Source organism: Lipophrys pholis (genome assembly GCF_963383615.2).
Source record: "Lipophrys pholis genome assembly, chromosome: 11".
NCBI classification, from domain to species: Eukaryota; Metazoa; Chordata; class Actinopteri; order Blenniiformes; family Blenniidae; genus Lipophrys; species Lipophrys pholis.
Genome location: NC_137631.1, coordinates 6,088,597 through 6,097,183, shown reverse-complemented (window position 1 = coordinate 6,097,183; position 8,587 = coordinate 6,088,597).

Sequence of the window (8,587 nt, the reverse complement as noted above, 5' to 3'; positions counted from 1 at the left end):
ATATGTTTTCCTCTATTATTATTTGGAGAGATTAAAGCCCGAACGCAGCCGACACCACATGTTAGATAACTGCATTTATGAGGTGATCTGCATTGCTCACCAGACTACGGGAACCTTCTCAGCTCACACTTATGGCACACAAGAGACATTTAGACCCCGTTTCTACTACATTTCAAGACAAAATGCATTGTTTTTGTTTGAGAAACCTTTTGAGTTTACACGGCAGCATTCTGAAGACAACTCCCCTGATTGCTATTACTGGTGCATCTCAACCATAAAACTACCGAATCCCCGGAGAATCTGGACTGGGACTCATGACCGCCATTGTTCTTATGTTCAGACGAACTATATACCACCGCCGTGGTGCGCAGTAGCAATGCTTCCACCGTCAACCAGGAGACTGACCTCAGGCCAGGACTACGAACTGTGATCCAGGATCTCTCTCTGTTTCCTACTACGAAGCAGATTATCAACTCGCTGGTTCAACCCAGAACTACGTGTGCACGTTCACATGAAGGGGGCGGAGTTTACAGTTTACAGATTATTGAAGAAGCAGGAGCAGTTTACAGATTATTGAAGAAGCAGTTATTCTCTGAGATTATGAAGAATTAAAACACATCCACCAGGATAAAAGCAAAACTGCTGCGGCAATCAAAGCCAGACCCAACGAGTTAATGCGTGATTTTGTGAGATTATGTGATAGTAATTCATGGGACAATATAAACACACTGCGCAGCTCTGTGATCGCTCGGTTTCACTTTATTAAGCAGAAACGTGCCGGGCTGAACTTCCTCACTGCTCTTCTTCTTTTAGTTTATATTTTCCATCGAATTGTTTTGAGGCTGAGTTTCTCTTGTGTTTTGTTTTGGAATATTAATTCATCACCGCGACGACACGAGTAGTTCTGCGTTCCATAAATTCATGTTTCTGCCGTTCTGTCAGGTGTGATCATTCACCTCATTATTCCAGATCAACCCTCGTGGAGCTGAACAGACTTGGAACAAGTCAAGAACAAAAACCTCCTTAAAGGCCTCAGTGACCAGGATTTATTTTATTATGTCAAAAAGATCACTCTCAGTTAATTTCTCCTCTCTTCACCGCCGCAGCTCAGCGCTGAACCCGCGCACCAATCACCATCGTTTCAGAACGGGCAGGTCATATTCCAAGAGATCTCATTGGTCGGGAGGCGGAGCTGTTACACTCGCTGTGATCTTATCCAGAACATAACCATTCAGCGTAAGTTACCGGGTGATTTATCCCCTTGAGAAGTGAGCGAGCGTCGTCGTACAGAAAACCCAGGGTTAATCCTTGAAGTAATCTCGATAAGAGAAAATCCAGCGTCGTACTACAGGCCTCTTGAGTGTTTAATTGTTTACGTAGCAACTGAGCCTGAATGCTTTCAAACAGATTTCCACCTTGGGAGCCATTTCCACAATCTTGTGTTTTCAGTGGCTCCAAGCACCGTTGTCGTGTGAACTGACGCCCAAAAACGCGACAAGAGTTTCGCCTTTTCGCTTGAAATTGCTCCCGTGTAAACAACTTCTTTGGCTCGGTTTACATCAACAGGAAACGGCATTGTTTTTCTTTTGTTTTGACGGCTGCCTCACATGACAATGGTGCAGTTTGCATGTCGAGCCACTAGACAGTGCTGTGTTTTTGTAATCCAACCACACACGCATGCACACAGAATACAGTGCAATGAATGCATTTCCTTTCTCCTGCAAACGACAGAAATGTGTCCCCACTCATGCAGATGATGGTGTACTAAATGTACTCTTTATTGGATTAGTGCTGTATAATCCAAAAGAGTGAATTATACAACACAAGTTTGTGTAATAAAAAACAGAGGAAGTGCAATGATATTTGACAAGTCAAGGGGCCCCGAGCATCGTAGACAGTATTCAGCAACAATGGTTTCAGTGTTGATGCAGTGATCTCACACCACAGCATCAAGTCTGTTGTTAGTGCGGCGATGCTTGACACCATCCAATAAAGGTTGAGCTTTTCTTTCAGCCCTTTGGGAACTTTTTTTTATTTTCATTATGTTTATGACTTATCCCAACCTAAACACTTTCATTAAGTCATTTTTTTTTTTTTTTTTTTAGTTTTAAACACCTTATTTCTACCTTTTTCCAGCCTTCTGTTGCTGAGTTGCACCACTTCATGATGTTTACCGTCTGATAAATCAAGTCAGCTCTTATGTGATCATCATTCAAACGTCTCCGCATTAATCTGCTCTGAATCGTGAATGCAGGATCCTTTGCTTTTTACAATACAACCTCTTCATTAGACCATTTCTCATCTAATAACAAACACTGCAAGCCAGTTAGTTGTGAGTCTGTCTTTTCCTTGGTAATGATCCTCAGACAGGCTGACAGCCAGCCGTGGACGGCAGCAGTGATTTTGAATAACGAGGAATGTGTCTGCTCAGGTTCTTTATTGTTGTATAAAAAACATGGAATGGCGTGCAGATTGATGAGAACAGATGAAACATTCGCTTATGTGTTCTGAGAAATGAAAGCGGAGTTCTTGAGACTCTGATGATGATGCAGGCCAAGCTGCATACATATGTGTCCACCTGACATCCATTCTCTGTCCAATTAGCATTATTGAGGGACGCCTTCCCGGCTGACATTGGGCAAATGGCTGTTTGCGTCATGGACGTACATCACCAGCGACAGACCTTTGGATTCTACCATTGTGAGAAGAAGCTGGAGGGCATGAAGAGAAAACTCATGCAGGCACCGAGAGAACTTGCAGTTCACTTCCTGTTGGCGTTGCCCTGCTGCTCCTCGGTAAAGAGCCTGCTAACAAACAGCTTTACAGTTTGTTGTGCCAATTGTACCAGTGCAGACAGAAAGCAGGGGACAAGTAAAGGTGCTATCAGATGTTATATCTACAAATCGGGCCCTGTTCATAGGGGGACAGGTGTTTCTTTTTTTTTTACCGGATCGATGTTCCTTGTACCTATAACCACGGCTCCCAAAGTGGATGAATCTGAAAATGCTCCCTCAGTGTCTCAGTCTTTAAACACTGAAATTCTCCCTCAACCTGCTAACCCTGCCAAAAACAGCGACACAACAATGGTGGATTACAAAGGTTGTGTTTGTGTACAGAAGCCGCTGAGCTTGTTCTGGTTTTTTTCAACTAAGGCCCCTTTTACCCGACGACGTTTTCAAGTGCACATTGTTATTCTGATCCGATCCAAACGCATCTCGATTTCGGCCACCCCCATGGAGCACTGTTAAAGATGATGATACTCACAGCTGCTCTGGTCGTGTCAGGAAGGGCGTCCGGTGGAAATCGTGCCGAATCAAACATGAAAATCACACATTTCCCCCACATAAGTGACTCACCGAAACGCAGTTTGAGAGAAAATTCCCTAAAATATCTTCATATCTAGGATGCCATGACATTAAAAGCTTTTCTATTTTAACTTGTAGACTCTGCACAGAAAGGCACCTTCCCGCTGTGGGGCCAAAGTGCTAACCACCATCCAAGCGTGCGCACACCCAACACATGCATTTTAATATCCGGGCTGACTTCGGCAGTTATGTCAAAACCCAGCAAAGGTCACGCAGACTGCAGGGAACCAGTTCTCCTTGTGGAGCTGCTCAAGGTAGCGAGTGTTTTTCTCGGGAGCAGAACACCCCTGAGAGAGGTTTCCAGGAGTGTTTCCACCATGCAGATGGTGCGTGACTTTCATAAAAGCCTTAACAAATGGAAGGAGTAAATGAAGTGGACAGTTCCCCCCGCAACCAGAACATCTGAGAGGTCTCACAAACTCGGAGAAAATAGGTCCACGTCTAATTTCACTGGTTCAAGGAAATAAGGACTCGCGGAAAAGTATCCAGCAGAAGCTAACTTTGTTTCTGGTCCGACTCGGAGAGCCCGGAGACGCTTTAGACTCAATATTAGTCAGACAAGCTTTCCTCTGCGATCTATTGTTGTTTGCTTTACCGCTGTTTGCACCGCATATGTTTTGAAACTTGGAGCGATCAGTGTTTCAGTAAAGCCTCGCTGGTTTTTCAAAGGGATGAAAAAGAAAGAAGAAAAAAAGAAAACCTATAGCCAATGGCTGGTTTGATTAGGTTTGTGCTGCTGGATATACAATTTCCATAATCTGATATGAATCACAAGAAAGAGGGAGGCGGTCTGTTAATTAATCAGGATTTAAATTAGCTGTGTGAAAATGTCGGCATTATCTCGGCTGCTTCAGATAAAGTGAGGCGGCCAAACAATCAAGATGGACTGCAAATGAAAACTGATGATACTGCGTCAAAAACGATTCCATATACAGGTGCAAGCGTGACGCTGCAAAGAAAAACATTGAGGCACCACAATGTACCTTCTTGTGGTAGTATTTCATATGTTTAACCTCATTTGACCAAAATAAGTTGGAAGAATGAGTTTAATGACAGGAAGACCTTCTACTACTGAGATTAGTAAGATTAACAAAAGTGTTTTTTTTTTGTTTTTTTTTCCAATACCACACTCCGTGCATTTAAAAGATATGCAAATGCATCTCTCCAAACACTGTTCCTCCCCACGAACGCCTCACAGTGGCTTCTTCCATGATGACCATCCTGGAAACACATCAATCCTCTTGAGTGTCTGCAGAGCAATCACTTTAAAGTGCCTCAAGTGACTGGAAGTAGCTATTTTGCAAAGATTAACCTGAAAGAAATGGTGGATGAGACATTTTCCTTGACTTCTACTCTGTTTAAAAGAATCTATTTCTTGACGGCTGAGTCTTGTGCATCGAAATGTGCGAATCCGTGGAGGCGGGGGTCAGGGTGGGGGGGGGGGGGGGGGGGGGGGGGGGTCGTTGCAAAATGATCATCATCACTCCTGCTACGGTTTTGAGCAATTTCCAAGCCATTTGGCTTATTACATATCCCACATTTCTCTCAAGGAACTTACATTGCTATAAACCTCGTATAGTTTGGAGTGTTTTACTAAAAAATATAAGCTGTGGCTAAATGTAATGGAGCAAAAAGTACAGCATTTGGACAAAGCATTATGTGTCGTGCTGTCAAACAATTAATAAAAAAATAATCAGATTAATCTCAGAGTCGCTGTTGATTAATTTTGATTAATTATGATTAAATATAAATAATTGAATTATGTTCATTTTGTGGTCTTCAACTTTATGATATTGTTTATTTTTTTCCGAGAATTTAGTATTGAAGGATGTTTCTACCTGACTGACATGTTTCGACTGCTTCCTGATTTCAAAGGCTTCCTCGATCCACCGTTTGTCTCTGTTGAAGCAGTCGATACATGTCAGTCGGGTAAAAACATCCTTCAATACTAAACTGTCGGTAAGAAAGAATCAATATCATAAATATAAATCATTTTAAATCTATAATAATTCAGATTGTTTTGCGTGAGCCAACAGACTCAAGAAAAAAGAGAATATATCTGCACTTAATGTGTTTATTAAACACCTTTAACAGTTCATCTTAACACAAAACAAGATCAACAGCCCATTTGCTTCTGTGCAATAGCAAATCTACTTAGACAAACTGCGTTACCAGAGACTTTTCAGCAATCTTACATCATTCTGCGCCTCGGATGGGTTAATTGAGTTAAAATTTGTAATCAGAATAATGATAATGATTGATTAATCCATGTTGACCCATTCATTTTGACATCCCTAATTATGTGTTACTGCTAAAAGTAGTGATGTTACAGTAACACATCAGAAGGTGATAAGAATTGTGTCTTGGTGAAAGGTTATTATGGCATAATTTTACCAGTCCGGCCCACTCAGGATGGAATTAGGCTGTATGTGTCCCGTGAAGTAAAATATGTTTGATGCCACTGTTTTAGCCGCTTTCGGTGAAATCAAATCAAACTTAATTTATATAGTACAGAAAAGATCCTCCACCGATTCACAATACAGTGATCACTTCCAGACAGTCTGACGTTGTCTGCACACCTTTTCTCCAAACCTGAAAAAGCACATTATGGAAAACCAGCTGAGTCAGCATTAATCTATATAAAAATTGTCCGTTGCATTGTTGTATAATGTATTTTAGTATTCTGCATTAATTTTTGGAATCCAGGTGATGAATGTTTCTGGTTATTGCTAATGTTAATAATGCATTATTAATGTTACTAATTTTACTGTAGGTCATATTTATAATGTGTGTTGTAATGTTGCGTTCTTGCTCGTTCCATTGTTTTGTATAATGTATTGCACATGATTTTTTGTATTCTGTATGAATTTGCTGAAACCACGAAACTCTAACATTAGCAATAACCATTAAAATTTATCAAAGTTTTACTGTAGGTTGTATTTGTAATATGTACTATAATGTTGTGTGCCTGCCCGGGGACTGCAGATGGAAACTAGCAACGGCTAAATCTGCTACAAAGCATCCTTTCGTTAAGATTAATGTTTTCGGTAAGAAATTCAGAACAAAGGTCTTTCCAGGGTAAAAACAGAATAAAAACAATGAAACCCGCCCACTCGCCCACCCTCTGTCGTATCGAAAATAAATAAATACAAATTTGTGAAAATCATATAACAAGTAAAAAAAGGGACATTAGTTAAAAGTCTTATTAAAATGAAAGGTCTTGAGCATGCATTTAAAAAAAAGAACCCTATAAGACAAAAGGTTGAATTGAATCCTCTGCATTGCATGCAGCCCGCATTTGAGGTGTTTGTTGATTCACCTACTATAAGATGATTATACTGATTGGTGTGGTGAGCATGGCCTCCAGAGGCTGATATTAGCCTCTGTGATCAATAAGGAGTTTTAGGTTTATTGCATCGCGGTCAATACCACAAAAACAAACTAAATGTTCATTAGGCTTCGCGACAATTTTGTGCGATAAAGAAACAGCAGCTTATTGATTCGTACAGAAGTTTTCCATCAGACAGATTCTCCCCATCTCAATTAGACTCGTTAGACACAATAAACTCTGGTATTACAGTTGATATGAGGCTCGTGGGGCGTTCTTCAAAGCCAGATTAAAGCATCAAAGCGGTCCGAGTCACATTAGCAACACTGGAACAAAACAAGATGTGACAAATTGAAGCGTGCGTGCGCGACGAGGGGGAATCTAATCAAAGCCCAAACACCCGACAACTAGAGTCAGAAGCACAGCAACGAAGGTGAGGGGGCTAAGTGGGGTGGCTTCTCTGCAGCAGACGTCTGGTTGGCCACGTCGCCGGGCGGGTCGAGGCCGCCTGCGCCGGACGATCGATGCGTGCGGATACAGGCGATGAGGGAGCGAAGTCCGCGGGGAGAGAAGTTGAATCACATGGCCTCCGATCGATACCCCGATACTCAGCAGTGTATTTCACCTCTGTCAAGTCAGTCTCCCTGACCACAGTCTGGAACACACACACACACACACACACACACACACACACACACACACACACACACACACACACACACACACACACACACACACACACCCAGCCTGCTTCAATAAGATTTGTGTTATGCTTTTTGCCGCTTGTGCAAATTAAACATTTAACTTCCCTGACACGCAGCAATGTATTTTGTTTTTTCTTTTTTTCTTTTCTTACATCTACCTTCAGGGATTATTAGAGAACAAAATACAATGTCTGACTGTGATTTCTTTTCAAATGTTTAGTAGACGCAGGCCCACATGTGAGGATATTATCTTCACAGAGACTAATCAATAAGGCCAATCTCACACCCAGGGGGATTTTACTGCCCTGGCATTTATTGATGCTTTCACAGTTATGGCCCCTGTGCACATTAAAAGCCCCCTCCCCCTCTCTCCCCCTACAACCCCACCTCAGGAATCAACCCTAAGAAAAGCTCCCGAAATACTCTGCAGCAACAATTCATTGTTCGAGTGAAAGCTTTCGACTCTCAAAGAACATTTCATCCAGTCATAACAAACCAAGCAAAACTAAATAATATAGAGAAATATTTTAGTTCTGCTCACACACCGCAACCGTTCCATTTCACACTTTCATACATTCATTTTGATCTGACTTTCAAGGTTATCTAGAGAAAAGGGGCATTTACACTGGTGCACTGATGTATGAAGAAGTTCACCAACTAAACAACTGAACAGATGATTTTCATATTTCCAATTTTGGTGCTTTTTTTACTTAAAATGTACCACCAACAAAGGAAGAGTATGGAAGGAATCTGTGCACATCGACAGCAACAAGGATAACTTAAAGATGCCATATTATGCAATATTCACTTCATAACAGTTTTCAATATAAAGTATTTATACTGGGAATCGCCTTTGGTGGATCCTGCCATAAAGGAACCAAAGAAGGTGAACAAAGTAAATCTCTTGTCATTAAGTCCACAAATAAAAGTCGTGTGACACAGCTGACACAAGAGTCACCTCTCATACATGTGTTCTGGACTGTGGGAGGAAAGCCACACACACGCGGGGAGAACATGCAAACTCCACACAGAAAAGGCTCCCGCCTGTATTTGAACCTGGATCCTCTCACTGTGAGGCAAGAGCCACTAACCACTGCCCCACCGTGCCCCCCACAGCTCACACCACATCGTATTAATCCATGAAAGAAGTTTATTGGAAACACAAGGACATACATGTTGATTTTCTTAGA